Source organism: Halyomorpha halys, unplaced genomic scaffold (genome assembly GCF_000696795.3).
Source record: "Halyomorpha halys isolate HHAL.00 unplaced genomic scaffold, Hhal_1.1 Scaffold814.1, whole genome shotgun sequence".
NCBI classification, from domain to species: Eukaryota; Metazoa; Arthropoda; class Insecta; order Hemiptera; family Pentatomidae; genus Halyomorpha; species Halyomorpha halys.
The window spans coordinates 290,094-311,438 of NW_027107888.1; the positions used below are offsets into that span (position 1 = coordinate 290,094).

General features: G+C 29.6%; 1 protein-coding gene across 2 annotated transcripts in view; it reads right to left on the minus strand.

The window, feature by feature from the left end:
- The window catches only part of HDAC4 (histone deacetylase 4), a 349,894-nt gene that overhangs the window by 208,204 nt on the left and 120,345 nt on the right, over positions 1-21,345 (minus strand). The window contains exon 1 of one of the 2 annotated variants that reach the window (XM_014429679.3): positions 17,136-17,281. The exons of the other annotated variant lie outside the window; for it this stretch is intronic. The gene's annotated coding sequence lies outside the window, so the exon portion shown is untranslated. Of the gene's footprint in view, positions 1-17,135; positions 17,282-21,345 lie in introns of those variants that run through there. 2 annotated transcript variants of the gene reach the window in all.

The following is a 21,345-nucleotide window of genomic DNA, read 5'->3' on the forward strand; positions in this document are numbered from 1 at the left end:
TATATATACACATATATAAAATATATATTTCGTCAATCGTTTTGATTGACTATTTTTATTTACATACTTTTTTTTAACTAAAAATAAATTTCTTAAAAATTTGATGGAGATTTGTCTTAATGCATGAGTTCAGTGAGATCAAAGGAATTATTTTATGGCGCAGCTATACTATAATTAATTTACCACTATGATGGCTCTCTTTGGCATAATACGCACCACGTCGTGGTCGCTAATTTCGGTAAGGTTGGATTGCTGCAAAAAAAATAAAAAAATAAAAAAATATTGGAGTATAATGAAGGTGATTTTATTTTAAGTGATGAAGGTAATCTTTCAATACGAAGCCAATTACCACCTGTTTCAGCTTAGAATACAATACCGGGCATTCTTATTAACACCAACGTAAACCTGAGCTCCAAGGGCGTGGTCAACTCTTCTCCTTTTGTCTTCACTTATTCTTTGAAGGAGAGTACTGATTACCTCTCTACTGCAAAATAAAAACAAAAGATAGCGATTCTACCAGCGCTCTCAAGAGTTGGAAGTGGATTTTGAATTTGAAGTTGTCACATTTTCAAATTCAAAATCCACTTCCAACACGACTAATTTTACGTTGCGAATAATAGCTAATAACTCAGAGCTAAAAATAGCGATAATAGGGATAGAGATAAGGAGAACATTCGATTTTTACTATCGACCACAACTATAATATTCTTTTCAGATGGATCGAAACACATAAACCTTGGTGAATATCTCTAAAGCTGGTGGTTTATTAGCGATATGAGTGCTGTACAATTTCTGAACTAAATTTTGCACATTTTGGGAAAGGCCGCTGTGGTTCTGTTTCTACAATATATACTTTTTAACATCTAAAATTTCCGTGGTACAGTATAAGTACAGAAACATACGATCAAGTGTTAGGGGTCTATAGCAACAAAGCGAAATTTAACTAAAGGGAAAAAAAGAGAAGATACTGGAACACTATTTATTTATAAATTACTAATAATTTAAAATAAAATAATATATTCAGGTAAAATTAGTCGAGTGATAATTTCTGCAACATACCTCTTGCGGTCTGTCCAGTTTTAGATACATATCTCTAGTACCAAAGCCGAAGTATGTATAATTTAAGTTTTGATAAAACATTCCATTCCTGCGACTGTACGTATCTGTAACTACTCATTAACCTATAGATAACAGTATCTCAAAAACGACGATGTAAATATAGTTAAAATTATTTATGGTGATTACTAATGTGATGATGATGCGCAATAAAAAATAAAAATTCGGATTCTAAAGTTATTTTTAAAAACAAATTATTTATTCATATTTACTGCATTAAAAATAAATAAAAAAAGTAAATTTGATGTTAGTTAAACAATGACATGTGAAGAATCTACATATTGATAGAACACCAATAACATTTCTTGAGAGGATCTCGAGGGCATCTTTTCAGACGCGTAGGAGGATTATTTTGGAGATTTTATTAGAGGTAACGAAGGAGAAGCCAGGTCAGAGTGGTTTTGGATGGTTAGATAGTTTATTAAGGAAGGATTGGTATCTAGTTCTAGCCAAATCGGCAACATATTCAAGAACTGATGGATGACTTGATTTGTGACAAAGTAAAGAATATTAATGATTATATAAGGATTCCGAATTGTAAAAATTGACAACCGGAATTCGACGGTTCAGTGGACCCCGAAAGCTCAACTCCGAATTAGGTGGAAGTAGGGACCGATTGTCTGTTTAAAACCTAAAAAGAAAAAATATATAGTTTCTGGAATAACTCAAAAATTATACATCACCTAAAATCATAGCCACTCTATTGATAGGTAATTCCATTTTCTACAATATATAATCTTCCATCATCATATAAATTTGAGGAATACTAGCATAGATGCACGGATTTTTTTTATTTTGATATATTCTCTGCAAGTTCCTTTGGAAATGTATGTTATTGGATTTGAAATAATCTTCATACAATGAAACATATCTAAAACATGAGTGAGCCTGTAACCACTCGCTCACCGACTTATTGATAACTGTGTATCAGAAAGATAAAGCCCATGAAGCTGATATTATTAATGTAAATTCTATTTATGTAATAAGAGTCGTTATATGAGTAATAAGACATAGTTTCGAAAAATTCGGAAACAATTATTTCTATAATCATGACATAAAAGATTATTAAAATCGTCCTAAGGACAGGACTCTTAATGAAGGAACAATGACTCAAGGCTTTTGAAAATAAAGTATTGTGTAAAATATTTAGACTGAAAAGGATGATTTAACTTGAGAATTTATAAGGCTACGCGCGGGTTCGGACGCGCATCATTGGACAGTTCCGTAGGTCTATATAGATTCGTTTTAACGCACTTACTCTGCCTCCACTGGCTCATTACCAATGACGCAGTGAGAAGGCTGCACTAGGATCTTGAAGAACCCTGCTCTACCTCTAATGTGTGGGGGAGAGAGAGGGCTCGGCGATCCTCAGGTCCAGAGTTTAAATGTGACAAGTGAATATTTTATTTTTATTTATTTTTTCTTCATATACATAGTTTTATGTTTATTTTATTTATTTTTATGCTTATATACATATAGATATTTTATTTATTAGTATGTAGACAACGATTGGTAGTATCGGTATCGATTCTTCGGGTTCGCTATGCATTTAATGTTATCATTACACAACAATATTAATTAAATTTAAAAAATACAGATGGTATTAATAGCAAGGCATTTAGCAGCCATATAAACGACTATCAATTATACAGGTCATGTATATTGTCGAAAGGACGCTAATCCACTTTAATGTTATTATTTATTAATTTTATTGAGGATGAAAATAGTTTATAATAGCTAATTATCCAACTGATAAGATTTCACAATGTTTTGTTTATTAGCTGGCCTAGTTAATGACTAGGAAGGAACATGATCGATTCAATGAATGTAAAATGACTAGAAAGAAAAGTGATGGAACTAATCTGTCATTAATGCACCGTAGTTAGCACGTGGTATAGCATGCTATTAATAACCTTGTTAAAGCCAGTAGTTATTTCAAATCATACGTAGGAGATGGCCTTGTAGTAAATCAAACTGAGAATTTACCTTGGCTTAGCACCGAAAATTAAACGAAGAACGTTGTTAATTTAACCACAGGAATAAGCTTCGTGGATGCCATATAATTTCATTCTCTAATGGTTATAGCACAATACTGTCACGTCAAATCAAAGGGCTCAGTTTTACAATAAAGTAATAATTAATACTATAACAAATAGGCTTTTAGCTTGGCTTTGCTTCCTTTCACCCGATATATGGAACACATAGTAAGCGGAAGTATTCCGATTCTGCAAAATTTCGAATTCGAGTTTTCGACGGATATATAGGTTTTGAGGTAACTTCTCAAAATGGTTTGTGTGTCCAAAAAGCCTAACTCAAAAACGAAAATTTCCACGAAACAAAAATTACATATTTAGAATTGAAACAGCGACTTTTAGGCTAAAATCAACCAATCGGAAGAATCGCTTCAAAGAATCGATTTTACACTTTATAGGATTTTTTTTTTATTGATTTTTGTTAACTGATCTTAAGATATATTTCGGGGATTATTGTTACCAAACAGAGATAATTGCGATAAAGAACTGATTTCAGCTTCAGTTGCGTTGCATAACAGTGCAAACGAAAACAAAAAACATTTTTAAAAAATTGTATTTAAATATAAGCATTTGGGAGTTCAGATATCTATTTCAGTTATTTTATAGTATTATTTTATGACGCAATTTTTATTAAAATAAAATATGTTGAAAATGGATAGCGAAAAACTTTATATGGGCAGATAATTTATCTGGTTCTGAGTGAAGTGATAACTTTGGCTTTTGTAACAAGCCCCTGGAACATGCTTCGAACGGTACCATTCGCTGAAGAAATATGAATTATTTAATTCGAAAATAATTATATTATTTATTATACTTATTTCCAATAATTATTACTCCATCTAATAAAAAAGTGAATAATTAATTACTATGTGTTTTCAGTAATTTATTTAAATTTTTTTTGTGGATTTAATATTTTTTTTTTTACTTTAGATAGAAAGAAAAAAATAATTTTTTTAATATCATTTTCCAATATTTCAATGAAAAATACATGATTATTAACAAGTTAGGTTGATTTTATAAAGCCCATATCAACACCATTTATACAAATAGTGTCAAAAAATGGGAGTGCAAAAAATTACTCGACAAAAATGTGTTTTTAAGTTAAAACAGATTAATTATTTTAACAAATCAAAATCAAAATCTTTATTCTAGAGACATCACAAAAGCGTTCTCAGTCAGAAATCATAAATAACAAAATAAATTTATTATTTTTCATGATTAATTAATATTGTCAAATCATAAAATAATCAAAATAAATATGGCGGCTCTGATTGGTGGTTGACCTGCCGCGGACCGCAGTTTGACCTAGTTTATAAAAGTTATTTAGTCGTAGTTTATGAAGATAGAGGAGAAATAGAAAACGTTTTGGAAACATTATATACTAGCCTAAGAAAAAACAAAAACGTCCTCCGTTGCTTTTGTCAGAGCCAACTATAATAATAATAATATATATAAACCTTATAATTTTTTTTTCAGCCTTGATATAATCAATCAAAAACTTTTTTATTGCTCTCTATTTAGTGCTATAATAAATAATTAATTTAAATAATAAACCATTGCTCAATAATTTGTAGCGTTTTGTTTTTTCTTACCAGATTATTTTTTAACTAAATTGCATTATTGGCAGGGACGTCACCATGAAAAGGTAAGGAAATTTGTAAACATGTTACTTCAGAATGCAAATTTTGCAATGCAATAATTAAAAACCAATATAGATACGACTTAAGTTTAAATAATTGAGTGTTGTGGAAACGTTTTTGTGTTTAATCATAGAAAAAAATATTACAATAGTGAAGTGTTAACAGTCGTACCAGGTAAGCCTAAATATTTAAAATAATCCAAAAATGTGTTCAAAATTTTAGAGAAATTAATGATTTTCGTCCTATCCACTCAACCCTAACAAACTGTTGTAGAACGCCCTCTGTAACAAGCATGAAGAAGTTAATAAATTTCTGTTAAAACCAATCCTTGTGTAATGGTGCATCTAAACGTTTGCCGAAAAAGGGCAAATTGGTAAATGTGCAAGCATGTGAATGGTTTATTTTGATTGGCTGGTTCAAGTTGGCCTGCATTTGAGGCTGACCCTTTGGGTGTCGGCTTTTGGGCACAAATCGAAGGGCGCTTGTACTGTATCCATACATTTGTTCTCAGTTAGCATTGTTTAGGACTGCCAATTAATGAATATTTTGTCTTCTAAGTGTTTTAATTAATTAATGAATTTACCTAACCTTTGCATTCAATCATTAAATCTTGTAACTAGATTGCATATTTTGAAATTCTATTGATCCGATGTAAATATACTGTTTCAAATCTTGTAAATTAAGTTTAATGGTTTATTTTGTATCGAATATAGCGCACATTTATATTTATGGAGACATAATATATATTATATAATATAATATATTATTTATTCTGGGACGAGTACCTTTAGAATAATACAGAAAGATATGGGCTGAGGAGCCTCAGAGATATATAAACAAAAAAGGCAAACTAAATAAATAGTCGTAACAAAAAATAATTATAAGTGACTTTCTAACTTTAATCAGTTAGTAATAAAAAAAAAACAGGATGTAAAAATAATTAAGAACGATACAATAATTTATAAACATATTTACAATTATATCTATTTACAATTGTATGGGGCTGAATGGATAAGAAATGATTGAACAGGCAGGATTCAAATGGAAATAGGTGGCGTAGGTAATTTAGAGGTGATAAAGTGGAAATGGTACGGCGGGAGATATTGGATACATCCCTATCTGAAGTGGCCCTATCCATAGTATTTCCTAGTTTCCTTTATATTCCAAGTAATTAGTACTTAGCGCCCCACCTATATCCTAGAAAACCTACAACTCAAATTCTCAGTCCAATCCCGTACTAACCAGGTCCTGTTCTTCTGACATTTACGATTGATAAATCATTTTTACCCGAGCTGCCTTTCGCTGGAACTCCATTCCCTCTAACATATGTTCTGTCCCAACCCTAATTAAAATCCTTCTATTTAACTACTTTTTACTTCACCAATCTGATCCAATATTATGATAGTACATATAGGATATTGGAAGAAGATAGTTGTCCGTATGGAGTAGATTGTAGAAAGATAGTCTGTGCGGCGGTCAATAAAGGTACCAAAATAATAAAAAAAAAAAACTTTTCGTAGTTAATTGATGGTTAACGATTTTTTTGAGTTTTCTTTTAAGATTTTGATACATTTAATGACCGCCACCAAGACTAATTTTGCGAATAATTTGTAACTACCTTTTTGTTTTGTTTTTTATGTATTTAGTCAATTAATTTTTTATTCTCTGTGTCTAAAATTATTTATATGCAATATTAATAAAAGTTATAATTAACTACGCCAAAAATTTTTTTGGCCAATATATGTTATTATAACGTTACAATTACCTAATAATTGTTCTAAAGGGGTGGAACTAGGTCCCCCCCTACCTCCGCCACCTATTTCCATTTGAATCCTCCCTGTTCAATCATTTCTTATCCATTCAGACCCCATACAATTGTAAATAGATATAATTTTAAATATGTTTATAAATTATTGTATCGTTCTTAATTATTTTTACACCCTGTTTTTTTTTTTTTTATTACTAACTGATTAAAGTTAGAAAGTCACTGATAATTATTTTTTGTTATGACTATTTATTTAGTTTGCCTTTTTTGTTTATATATCTCTGAGGCTCCTCAGCCCATATCTTTCTGTATTATTCTAAAGGTACTCGTCCCAGAATAAATAAAGTATTATTATTATGTCTTCATAAATATATATGTGCGCTATATTCGATACAAAATAAACCATTAAAGTTAATTTACAAGATTTGAAACAGTATATTTACATCGGATCAAAAAACAACCTATAACAAACAATTTTTCATTTAATTTTTATATACAAGTTGTATATAAGTCTATACTTAGGGTCGTATGTAAGTTGTTAAGTGAACATTGTGTGACGCACGCTCTGTACCAGATTTTTACAAAACTTCGACGACATGAGCCAAATAATGGGAGTTCCGGTTGGATTGCCTAGAATTCACCTGTTGAAGGAAACATAGGAGGTGTGCTATACCATTACTGCCTACCACACGATCAATGACGACTAAATAGTTTTGCGAATGAAGACTGCCTTATAATGAATAGCTCTTACCTCTAAGCCACAACCTGTCAGGGATTTCCGAGAACGCTCGAGTATTTCAAAGCCCCCTCCATTACAAAGCAAGTGGAAATTTTCCGAGTTCCGGCTAATTAAACGACTAGATACCTTGGCCGCAACAAGTTTCAATCGTGTTCTAGAACTTAGTCGTAAAGAAAATCAGATAAAGTTACAGTGTAATGTGGTAATCAAGTGGTAATAAACTCGCTAAGTTCATTGTTATTCATGTTAAGACATTTATATGATCTGGAATGTAAAGATCCGGAAGAACTAAGTTCCAATCAGTAGGCATATATTTTTCTTCCTACACGCATCAACTTTAACAAATATATGTGGAAGAATTATTCAAAAAAAAGAAATTTAAATTTAAATAATGATATATATGACTTTCCTTTGTCTGATTATTATTATTTTTTTACGATTAAAGATGTTAAAACATATATATATATATACACATTAATATAATATATTTCACAAAAAAAAAAAATAAAAAAAAATAAATAAATAAAATAAAAGTGAGTCTTCAAAAAAAGAGTCCGGACAAGAAAAAAGTGACAGACAAAGAGATTTAAACAATTTAATTACTGAATATTTTGCTTTACTACTAACATAACTGTTTTTTTTTTTTAAAATGAGAAATAACTTTAATTTAATTAAATGAAATTATAGTTTGTCCTTTCATTGAAATAGTGATGGGCAAATAAAAGTGGGCACTTCCTAAATTATACTTTATTTAAAGACTGAGCTTCACAAAAGATAGGATATAAGAGTAGAAAAGGAATGGTTATTTTATCCCAACTTTTGATAAATTTAATTAAAACGATGTATAGTTACTAGCCAAAATTGATGAGTCTGCCAAGTATAGTAAAGGGGAATACAAAATGGTGGAAGTTACAAAACGCTAAAAAAATATATATATTTTTTTCGGATCTCCATACCATTAAAACTACCAAGAACACTAGAAACCCTAATATAGAACATTATTTAAAGTAAAGTAAATTTATTAAAATAGGAGCCCTAAAAGAGCTATTCATGTTCAATAGTTTCCAAGATACAGCTTTTTTAAAAGCAATATTTTTTAATAACTGTACGGGAAAATCAGTAGTTAGTGAATTTATTGTAGTAAATCTATATCTCAAGGACCACGAGACGTACGGTTGTCTATTAGAACTCAAAGCTAGTTTAATGTGCTATAAAGTAGTTATGACATTTATCTTCGTAGGAGTAGTAGTTTTCATGCTATATATCTGTACTATACATGGAATTTCTATATAACTACCCAAACAATTGCTAGAGGAAAACCTCTCAGATACTCTAATAGCTAGTACTATCTAGAATAAATAACATGTATTATAATTTATCCCTACCTAAGAGTTTCCATTGGAACTTGGAATGACTATTTTAAAATTAATATTGATATAGGTATACAATAAATAGTATATAAATGTTTTTTTTTCATTAATTTATTTTATTTTTTAATTTATTTTAATATCAATCTGTTTTCTTTAATATAGAATTATCAACTATTTTTATTATTTACTTTATTTTTTCAGGATTTATAAATATCAAATGTGAAACTTCAGCACTTTTGTTTTTATTTTTAATATTATTATATTGATTATGTCATTACTTAGTAATTAAACCATTTTATGCTAGAAAATTATCACTCAAATGTTCATTATAATTATTCATGGGGGCTAGATATCTCAGACTTTCATTTCATCAATTGGCTATATCTTTTCTAATGTTTCTCAAATCTAGATGTTGTTAATACTGTTTTCTCTATATGCGTTATCATTCAGTAGTGTATACAATCCAAGATGTATAGTTTTTTAATTATTTGAAAAACTATTTTACTTTTTAGGTTCTAAAATAAACTTAGTTTTTTTAGGGGAACAACCATTAATAATTTTACCTTTGTATAGGGAAATTGTCGTAATTGAGATATAGTGATCGATAAAACACAGACAGGATTCATTATACACAATTTTTATTTTATTATATTGTATTGTGCAATAGATAACGTATGATGCATCAGGATCTTCTTTAGCGATCTAAATAATTAACAAAGTAGAAAACAATTAACAAGATGGCTAATTAACAGCAGAGAGGGCTCCTAGGAATGGTGACGTGACCACTGGCAGTGGAGAGAGAAGACCCCTCAATTCGACATCCCATCCCGTTCGTTGACCCCAAATATTCGCAGCAGGAACTCTTTGCCCATCCTACGATAGCCGCTGTGATAAGAAGGTAACTGTAGTCCTGAGAAGTAGTCATAACAATGTATATATACCATGCTTATTTATCACAAAACATAATAATAATAAACTCTTTTTTTATTACAGGACAAGTTCATTTAGAGTTACAGACTAAATACAACAGGGCATTATAGTAAAATAAAATATGATTATGAGCTATTAAAAGCATTAATTAAATAATAAAAATATCTGCCAAGTACACAACTTCATTGTTATTTATTGTTCCGCCAATCCAGTGAATAGAAAAAATATCTATCTTAAAAATAATAGAATACACTATTTTCTAAGGGTCATTTCGTTGGTACGGATGAACAATCACGCAACTGTAAACTTTATCTTGCTGGCGGGCTCAAAAATGCACATCAAAGTTGTTAAGTCAATGCAATTGTATTTAAAAATTCGCCAAGGAAGGAATTTTTTAAGTACAATTAGGTCGATTTATTAAAATCTAGCAAATCCAATTTTGAGACCTTCAACACAAAGTCAATTTCACAAAAATGTAGTTTTGTAATTTTTCACACCACCGATATATTCTCCTACATAACAGCTTCTGGGAAAATTTCGTCTTGAGAAAACTTCTCAAAACTCCAGTTACCCTTTTCGCTCACTTTTTATTCACTTTTAAACCGAATTCTTGTGTTAGAACACCTGTCTAATTGAGTATGGATGATAATAATTTTTTTTTTATTACATCTAGTTAGAAATTTTTATTTTTACTATTCCCTAGACTGTAATGTAGGCATTTCAATATTTTAAACTTAAAGGCAATACTCCCTACATCCACTTACTCCTTTACTTATCAATAAATAAAGAGTAAAAAAAAAACACTGTTCGTTTTTATTTTACACTCATTATTTCATTATTATTAATCTATTAAGACCTCTCTTTTGTTTTATTTACTTTAAAATAATTAATTCTTTATTTTATTTTTCGTTATAAAATTGTATTTGTTTCATTAATCATATATACATATATATTCCTTTTTGTGCAATAGCTTGATTCATTTACAGAATTTCCTTTAACTTTCATTTCCTATTTTTTATTAACGATCATCAAATTAAGCTGAACTTGGCATTTTACAGTGTTAGGAAATTTCTTTAGAAATTGGATTCCGTACGCAAAATTCCGTCAGCTACTTTCGCCTACCAAAGCGAAAAACTCCTTTCTGAATACAGCTATATTTAAACAATGGCTCGTCTCGTAGATATTATTCTCAAACAACGAATCTTTAACCTTGAAATATAAGTAATTACCTACCCAACCAAAGTTTTAAGGAAAAGCTGGAAATTCAATTTTCACAGAAGAAAATACAAGGATATTGATAGAAAGAAGCTAAGATCGGCCAGAAAGCTAAATTGAACAATTATGCACTTAATAGAATTTTTTTAAAAGCATTAATTAAATAATAAAAATATCTGCCAAGTACACAACTTTATTGTGTTCAACAACAGTTCTTGTTGAAATGAGCATTCGGTTTAAGGAAGTTATGTATGTATAATGAGGTGTAGATAGTTGACCGTAGATTAATGATTGGAGAAGTCTGTCGGAGGGTACGGTCAGGGAAGAACAACATAAATAAACAAAACATTATTTATTTATTTTATGCCGACGTTTCGACCAGGACATCATCAGGGCTATAGAACAAAAGAGATAACAACAACATTTAGAGAAAGATAAAATTGAAAAGGAATAGTATACAAACAAATGTTCAGTGTCTAAAATAATTATTTATTTTTTCAGTTTTTTTGACCCTACTTGCATATCTTATATTATACATATCTTCTTACCTACATGATATTATATTTCATCTTTCACTGTTCAATCTACTACCATCTAATTCCACGATTATCATTCAATTAATTTTTTTTTTTACTATTCAATTATCAGTTATCAATTTTTTATCATTTATGATTCAATTCAATATTTTGTATAATTCCAAATTTGTTTGTATTCTATTCCTTTTCAATTTTATGTTTCTCCAAATGTTGTTGTTATCTCTTTTGTTCTATAGCCCTGATGGAGACCTGAAACTCAGGTCAAAACGTCGCCATAAAATAAATAAATATGGGTTTGTTTATTTATGTTGTTCTTTGGTGACCGCACCCCCCGACAAACTTCTCCAATAATTATGTGTGTATAGTTTTTGAATTTTGAAAAAATAATAAAAAATCAAGGGGTTTTCATATGCAACTCCATAAAAATGGTAATGAAGTATCCATTTGTTTTTGGGGTAGCCCAAGTAAAAATCCGAGTTAACCAGTACATTAAATGGTATATACAACAAACATGGATACCCATCTATAATAAGAATAATAAATTAAAAATCATTTATATAAATAAAGAATAACAAAAACTTCCCGCCTTTAATCTAGCTTTTTTTTTCCTCATTAATTTCGTTTTTTCTAGTTATCACAGAACTTAAATACCTACCTATACCTATCTACCTGTTCTAATGAAACACCTCCTATATTTATTTAACCGAAATAGCTCCCGTTTTTACTGCCAAACTATATGTTTTGGTTTATCCGCTTTAATTTTGTGACCTAGTTTCTTACTAGAGTTTATCAATGTACTTGAACTTAGTTATATAGTTGCCTTTCCCTCACCCAATAATACCAAATCAGCAGCATACCCAAGCACAGAATTTTATAAACATTCAAGTGATGATTAAGATGTTTCATGAAATTCATGTTTTAATTACTTTGTTTTCGTTAGGTATGCGCAAATAACATTTAATTATCGTCATAACTTCATTTATTTTTTTCTGGAAGAGTTATTCTGTAAATAAAAAGTTGGAGGAGTTTAAGTAGACCATTGGCAAGTTTCTCGAAAAAGAGGTATTAGAGGTTGAAACAGTCTGTAAGTCCGTTCAAAACAGTAACACTGGCATGCCGAAAATGGGATTTATAAACGTAGGAGCTATGAAACACATAATCGTTAAAAAAAAATGCACATTAAAATTTCGACCAGATTTAAATACTTTCCTTACCTATTGTAACGGTATGGAATTGAAAAATAATTAATGACAATTACAGGGTGTAAATAATGTTAATAGATATTTATAAATTTTTATTTAAAATGTGATAATTGTTTTTTTATTAAAAAATGAAAATTTAAATAATATAAGTAAGCTAGACTAAAAAAACTCATATAATAATCACATCCGTTTTAATAATTATTAAAACAGTGATAGACAAAGAGGAAAGGTCAAAATCATTAATTATTCTATTTAACTATTTATAAATTCACATTGATGAAATTGTGCAACTCAATTTACTTTATGTAGTATGATTGATTATTCAAAAATGTACTTTTCTCATTACTTCTAGGTTGTGGTAATGGCAGTGTAATATACAGATAAGCAAAATTAATAATTAATTATAACAAATTCATTTTCTCCCAACCTCTATAAAGTGGGTAACTATTCTTCAGTAGGTTTACAAAAATCCAAAGAATTAAGTATAACCCTGCCTAGATCATTTACTTTCTGCAGAAACTATACTCTAAGTGAGTAGAATCCTTAGTGGATTGTAATAGTTTTTTTTTCTTTCTGTACACCTTTGTGCAAGAAACGGTATTTCCTTACAAGATACTCGACCTCTGACCCTTCACAGGTTATAGCAGAGCACATATAATTCAATAAAAGTCACTAGGCCTCTAAATAAATAAAATTTAAAATCGCTATAATATTTTTATATTTATATTTGTTATTCTAATGGGAAATTGTCCAAGAATAGTTTAATTTTTTTCCTATTACTTATTGACATTTCGGATCATTACCATTTTCAAACTATTTATTAAATACGTTAAATACACCTTAGTATCTAAATATTTTTATATAAAATCATAGTATCTAAAATATTTTATATAAAATAAACATTTTATACAAAATTAAAAAAAGGAATTCTCAATTATTATAACTGTAGTTATATTATTTGACAAATAATAACTTTAAATTTTCCATTTTGAGCATTACCGTAAATCTCACTGGTATCATATATATATAATTTTATACCAGATCGGGCCTTACATGGTTGATATAACCGTTATATTATATATATATATATATATAACAACAGAAGATGAAGGAGGGGGTATAGTCTCGTACAAAAGACACCCCTAAGTATATACAATGTTATTATTAAAAGAAAAAAAGAAGAAAAAAATAAATAAATAGATAAGAATAACGCTTCTTAATAAAAGAGGAAAGTAAAATTAATAACAAAAGATAATGATATTGGTACACTTAAATAAAACAAACAATTGTCTTCTAATAGTAAAAAAAAAAAGTTAATTTGAAAAAGGGACGAGAGAAGAAAATAGAAAAATAATAATAATAATAATGTAATCCTCTATTGACTCCATTTGTAATTCGCGATGCAATTGGCTATTTCTTATGAACCAAGTAGCATTAACTGGGATTCTTAGGACTTAATATTGAAAAGGGTGTAGTTTTTTCCTTTTCGTGATGCCGCTCCCCGGACTTCACAGCCGTACATCAGCAATGCCCTGAGAATTGTTTTAATCCCACTGGTAAATTCCGATTACTACAACACCAAATAGACTAACGCTGTAAACTTGTCATTTTCTAAAAAAAACTTTTATACATTATGATAATCAAACCTATTTGGACATACGAAATTGAGCTTTAAGGTTTTTATCAAACCATCAGATTTCTCCCTTATCCAATCCTTACAAACATTTGTAAAATCCTCCTTACTACGTCACCAATAAACTCATGCACTAAGACCTCAGCATCCCATTCGTTGCCTTAATAGATATACCTCCTTTTTCTCTAAAATCCTTACCCACCCAAATCTAGTTCTTAATCTCTCATATTTAACAATTCCTGATAAACCTCCGAGGCGTCTGAAAAGAAGATAGTCACGGGATCTTCTAATTTTAAGCATTGATTGAAGTACCACCATTGGTTGGTTACTATTAATATTACAGATAAAAATTAAAAAAAAGTATTTCCGTAATCATATCAATAAACGCCCGATTTCGTAGTGAAAAAGCTTTATAAAATCCATAAAACAAAATCAAATGAACCATTAGTACATAATATTTTTATAACGTATCCAATAAAATGATGATTCGCAATTAAGTCTTTTAAAAAACTTAGAAATTGGTTTAAATTTATTTTTGCATATTTATTTATTTCATTAAATAGAAGAAAAATATATTTTTTTTTGTTTTTGAATATTCTAAACCTAAATGTCTACTTTATACCTGTTATTATATATGTATATATATATATATATATATATTTTAAATCGGATAACCCCCAAAAAGTTGCATATTATTAAAACAAATCTTTATGACAATGAATAAAATATCAATACAAGTGATTTTAACAATCAAAACTGTTATGTAATCATAACATAAATTAGCTCATTGATCTATCCAAAATGACAAATAAAATATTCAATAATTGTATCAATAGAATACCAACACACACATGAAAACATTTATTAAAAAAAAAATAAAAGTTTTTATTATTTTTATTACATTAGTAATTTCTACTTTGCCTTAAATTTTATTTATTTCCAACTTGAAGAATGCAGATCCTTAAATTTACGGTGCAGTATGAAGTATTTACTATTAAATTTACTATTACTGTTACTAAATTTACCATAACATACTATTTACTATACATTAACGTTGAATATAACATTAAATGCAATAATGTTCTTTTATTCTAATTTAGTCATTCAAACCTTCATTCACTATTTTCAATTCAAATATTATATATAAAATATTAATAATTAATACGCGTAATCTAAGTAAATACGACTAGTTTAATTTCTAAATATTTTTCTTTTGCAGTTTTTTTTAGTTTTTCGCCTGTGTACTGCAGCAATCGTTGATACTATCAACGAACAAGTTAAATAACAAGGTTCAAAGATAACATTTTATATCAAAATAACATGTAGGATTTCCATCTTAAGTTAAGGGCCATATAAACTGAAAAAATATGCTCTCCAGATAAATGTTAGATTCGCCATTTTTTATGGACAGCGACGTATTAGAGAAATGTAAATTCCCTTCAAGTTGGAGATTGCTATATCATGTATACAAAGCACAAATAATTTTGATGCATTTTGACATGGTTTTCTATTATTCACCACAATGCCAAAACAAAATACTTGACTATATATGTGAGATGATTAATCAAAAAATTCGAAATATAGCATCATTATAAATTATCAATTAACTCATATCTTAAATTTAAATTATTATTCTAACAGAAAACTCTCAGAAAGTTTCATATTTGTCACTTAGACAAGATTGACCTATAAAAAGTTAATCTTAAAATATATATAGATAAAAAAAATCTTTTTTTTTTTTTTATACAAAGTAAACCTTTATAAACTTCAAACTTTTCTCTTCTTTTTTTCTCCTACGTCCGTTAATTATTTATCTCTAATTTCAAAATAGTTAAAATTTTAGGTCCATATAACAGTAGAATTATAGTACCGTAACTGCAGTTGGTAAATTTAATTTGAATAACAACACTATTACATTTACAAATTAATCGCATACATAAAATGAGCGTGTGAAGTTGTGATAATGGAGATAGGAATCACTGAAGAAAATCTTATCGCAGAAAATACGGGTAAACTTTGTGGTAGGCCAAGATGTGAATAGGAGGATTTTGAATGTTGGCCTCAGTAAATCTAAGCTAATTATTATTATCAACAGAATTACATATTGTTATATATATATATAATTATACATATTACATGGATCTACAGTTCTAATTTTATTAATATAATTATTAATGTTGTGTTTAAAGTAGAAACAAATAACAAGTGAAAATAAATTATGGTGATTGATTATAATAAAATAATGATTGGTAGTAAAAATTCTGATAATGGGGAAAATCCTAAAAGTTAAGATGCTGAGTTATTTCGTCAAAAATATTTGAATAAAAAAAACTATAAGGAAGATTGAATTGAAATTGGTTTATTTCTTCTAAACAAGATATATCCATAAAAAAGAAATGTGGAATTTTCCATAATTATTATTTATTTTTACAAATTAAAATTCTGCAGCTGCAAAATTAAAAAAAATTCCTGTGAAATAAGTGTAAAAGACAAACCTTTTTCGAATAATCATTCAACTTATCTACATGAGATATTAATTTTTTAATAAACCATTTTCCAAAAAAGTGGATATATTTAATTTTGATGGAAAACTTTTCAAGTATATATTCTTCTGGCATTCCGTAGAAATAAATAAAAATAATAATATTTAGTCAATGTGCAATAAAATCATATAATTATTAAGACCTAACATGTATAATTGTTGAGTGTATTGAGATAGCAACAGTGTGTGGGAGGGGCTCAGCTGACTTCCCCACCACCGCACAACCAGCTGATCCATGTAAACAACACAACTAGTTGCCCCCCGTCCGTGTTCAGTGCGCTATAAAATGTGAATGGAGAATGAAGCAAATAAAAAAACTTAATATTATTTATTCTATACTATCGCTAAATAATTTTTAAAAAATAGTTCCAGATATATAATACGTTCATTAGGAAAAATCCGATCATAACGTACCTTTTTTGGAATCCAAACTAGCGGATGTTGTAGACACCTAAGACAGACAGATCTATCCTCAAAAAGAACAACAATAATAGAACATGAACAACAACACTCTAAAGAGAACCTGATGACACAGGCATCACCAGCCGACTGGGCTCGGAGGGGCAGCAGTAGTGCCAACCCCTTGCCGACCAATGTCCCTCCGATGGTAGCCCTGCGCCGCCGCGCTGTCTCCCGCCATTATTGTCAATCTGCCTTCCTCTGCCTCCTTTATTGTTTTCCTTTTTTTATCCTTTCGTTATAGAGGCCTTTATCAATCCCGTCTACTTCTTCTTATTTCTACCTCCTACCTTTCTTTCACAATCCTAACCGAAGGACTCGCTTTATGGATGGATATATCTATCTTCCGAGTAAGGAGAATTCGTATCGAATAGGCCAGTCCTATTAAATAATGTAGAATAAGATATTTTCCAATGAGCAAATCAAATAACAAAAGAGGAATGAAACTTCTCTCAACCGTTTTAGTTGGGACCAAAATAAGATGGTCAGTTAAGCCAAATATCTGGAAGATATAAAAGAAAAATTAAGTCATTAGTAAACAAATTAAAATGTAATAATAAAGGTTTGGCGAACCCGAAGGTTCAATACCGATACTATCAAACCGAAATATACCAGACCCATTTAGATGCCATCCTTCCGCCTACACAATGGTCTACCCCTCAGACGTTTACGGGTCATTATCAGATGCTCAGATTTCACTCCCTAAAATCTCAATAATAAAAAATCTTAATTTCGAGCTGCGAAATTCATAACTTAAAGGAATAGTACCTTCACTTTTCACCCATTGGTCACACAGGAGAATCTTTAATTTTGGTTTAAAAAATGTTAAACAAGCCGGTCTTAACAATTATTTTTCAGATCTACTAAGTAGGTACATTGCAAACCAAAGTTTTTTTCTATGCAGATAAAAGTACCCTATTTGTCAGATGTTTTTTGAAAACTCATTTTGGCCGAATTCTCACAATTCACCTATTAATAGGCCAGGTACATACTTATCTTTCATTCAAATGATATAAATTTAAAAATGGTTTCAATTTATTTACAACGAAGACCCAAAATCTTTTCATAACTATAATAGAGTTATAAAACATATTGAAAGAATTGAAATAGTGAAATTTTAAAGGTTTTTATATATATTTTTTTAAAGGACTAGTATCCATTTAACCATAAAGATGAGCATGGAAGCAAAAGCCTTCTGCACTTTAAAACTTTTCCTTTACTCCCTGTCTTCTGTAAGTGATGTAGTGAAATAGTAATAGACCACGGCGAAGTTCCGGCACAAAGACTGTCTCTGTTGAACCAAAGCAAGCGACTGAGCGTCTGGCCGGTGGTCTAGAACAATTCAACGGACTTCTCACTACTGTACCTTCCCATCCCAGCCATCTTACCATATTCCTACTTTATTATTATTAGAAAAAAAAATGTCTTACCAACGGCACCAAAACAATTAAATTTAGTCATGTAAATCACGAGTAATAAACGTTTTAATATGTTCTAAGAAAATCCAGAAACGAATTCACTATCACTTATGAGTAGAGGAGCCCAATTCAAATGGTTTAGTGAACCCGATAGTTCAATGCCGAAACAACCTACTCTACATACATTTGTCCAGTGACTCCAACCCACTCCAAACCCAAATCTCCTAAATTATTCTTAACGCAATCCTTCCATCTGAGTTTCGGTCTACCCTTACCAGTAGGTTCAGTGTTTATTAACATTTTAGGGATACGTTCGCTACTAAGTCCCTAAACTTATGCTATCACCTGAACTGTATTAACTGCAAACCCTACTAACTTATCCTTTATGTTTCAAATATTTTACGCAATAGTTTATTTTCAAAAACCTTAAGGCGCTGTTCCTCCCTTAGTGTAAAAGGCCACGTTTCGCATACCTAAAGCATGGTAGAAAGGATATTAGTTTTGTAAATTTTAACTTTTAGATTTCTTGCACTATTAACAATAAATCCAAGACGTTCCCCTACATCGCTTATAGATATAGATAGTCTTGCGTTTTGGTTGTCAAATGAAAAACATACAGCTTATGAAACAAAAAATGTTGATTGATTTCTTATTGTTCAGATGGGCTCAACTATATTATTATGCCTCATCCACAGATTTGCCACTTTTCTCAAACACAAAATATCCAAATGCTACAATACAAGCGAATCCAAATAACCTATGCATGCGCGAATTTGCCATTGTTTGACAAATGCGTAGTCGTACCTTTCGATGCTGAAAATCTTTACTAAAATATTTTACAATAGGGACAATGTAGTCATAAATTAGTGAAACTTTTACCGATTACTTTAATTAATTTGTTTGGTATGTTCGAAAAATGACCAAAATAAAACTTTAGTTACTATTTTCAAAAGAAAACGTTAAGATTTTTTGTTTTGTAAATTTTAATTTTTAGATTTCTGGCGTTATGGACAATAAATCTAAGACGTGAATACCTTAGGTAATATTTTTATAAAACGCGGGCAGGACAGTTTTACGAGCATGCTTTCTCGACTATTTTTAAAGTCTAAAGATCATTAATTTTTCTTATTATGCAAACTATACTTTACACACATACATATATTACGTATTTAGTAAATATCTAAACATAGTTAAATCTATTATGATAGCTCACGGGAATTAAGTAGAATTAAATGTTTAAAAGAGAACAAATTTCCAAAGTTACAAACATAAAAAGCTAAATCAGTAACAGATATATTTAAATCAAACAAACACAGGACTAAATATAGCATGGCCCAATATAAATTTAGCTTTAACAAGAAATTGCATAACGGTCCTAATAATATAATCGCGTTTTTAAACTTTGCCACTAATTACTTATATAACAATTATATGTAAAAAAGATGCTAAACTGTTTTAAAAATAGAATAATTTTTTCCTTTTTTAATATCTGTGATATAACAACAAGGAAAAGAGTTTTTCGTATTGTAGTTCATAACATGGAGGCGTATATCCTCGGTAATGATTTGATGTTATAGCTAAATATAAGATGATAATATTTAACTAAATAGTAGTAAGTAAATAATTTAAAAAAAAAAATTGTTCTGAAACATATAATGTTCCCTTTTTTAAGCTGAAATGTCTGATTTTTTTTTTCACAATTCGCCGATTTACTAACCAACGTGTTGATTGCTAGTTAACGGGAGAAAATGACGAAGCTCTAAAAAAATATTTAAAATAGATCATTATTTAATATATCAGTAGATTATTGATAATCAACATTTATAGCTAAATTACGAAGTTTTATTTTATTGACGATGAAAAAAAAAAAAAGATATTCCCTAATGATATTTCTATTTCGATGACCTATGCAAGCAAAAAAACGAATTGCAACTGATCTGCACTCAAATAAAAGTAAAAATTGGGACTCATTGGTTTTCTTTTATTGCTAATTTTGAGTTAAGTATAATCTCGTTAATTTCTTCGAATTTATAAGGTTAAGGTTTGAATTGAATAGATTTGATAACTAATCAGAATTTTGATCCAGGATTTTTAAATTCGATTTTTGGATTCTAAATAACTTAATATGAACTTCTAGTTTACCCGTGTCAGAACTCTATTCTAACCATGGAGGGGTTCAACTTTTCATTTCGTGGGACCACACCAAAAATAAATTTTTTTCACCCTTCCTGATCATTCTGACGTGCGATGGGGGTGGAGGAGGAGGGATTATCTACAGAGTACCACCCTATTCAAAACATGGGTTACAGTTTTCATTTCGAGGAACAACCTCAAAAATAAAAGTTGATTTTTTTTTTATTTCTGACATGCGGGGGGTTATCTACAGTTATCTATTCTAACCATGGCGGTGGAATTCAAATTTTCATTTCGTAGGACCACCACAGAAATATAAGTTTTCTTCTTTTTTTTTACCCTTACTGGGCATTTCTAACATACCGGGAGGATATCTACAGGATACAACCATATTGAAACTGTGGTGTGGATTAATTTCACCTGACCACCACAGAAATAAAGGCGACCTCTCCCTCCCCCCCCCGCTCCCTCTGGAGCTCTAAAAATTTAATAAATTTAATAATTTATTTATTGATATTTACAACTGTATACACATATACACAACAAGTAAATTTGCTGTAGGTGACATAGTGACATGATAAAAACATGTGGAGAATCTACCCACTGATAGAACT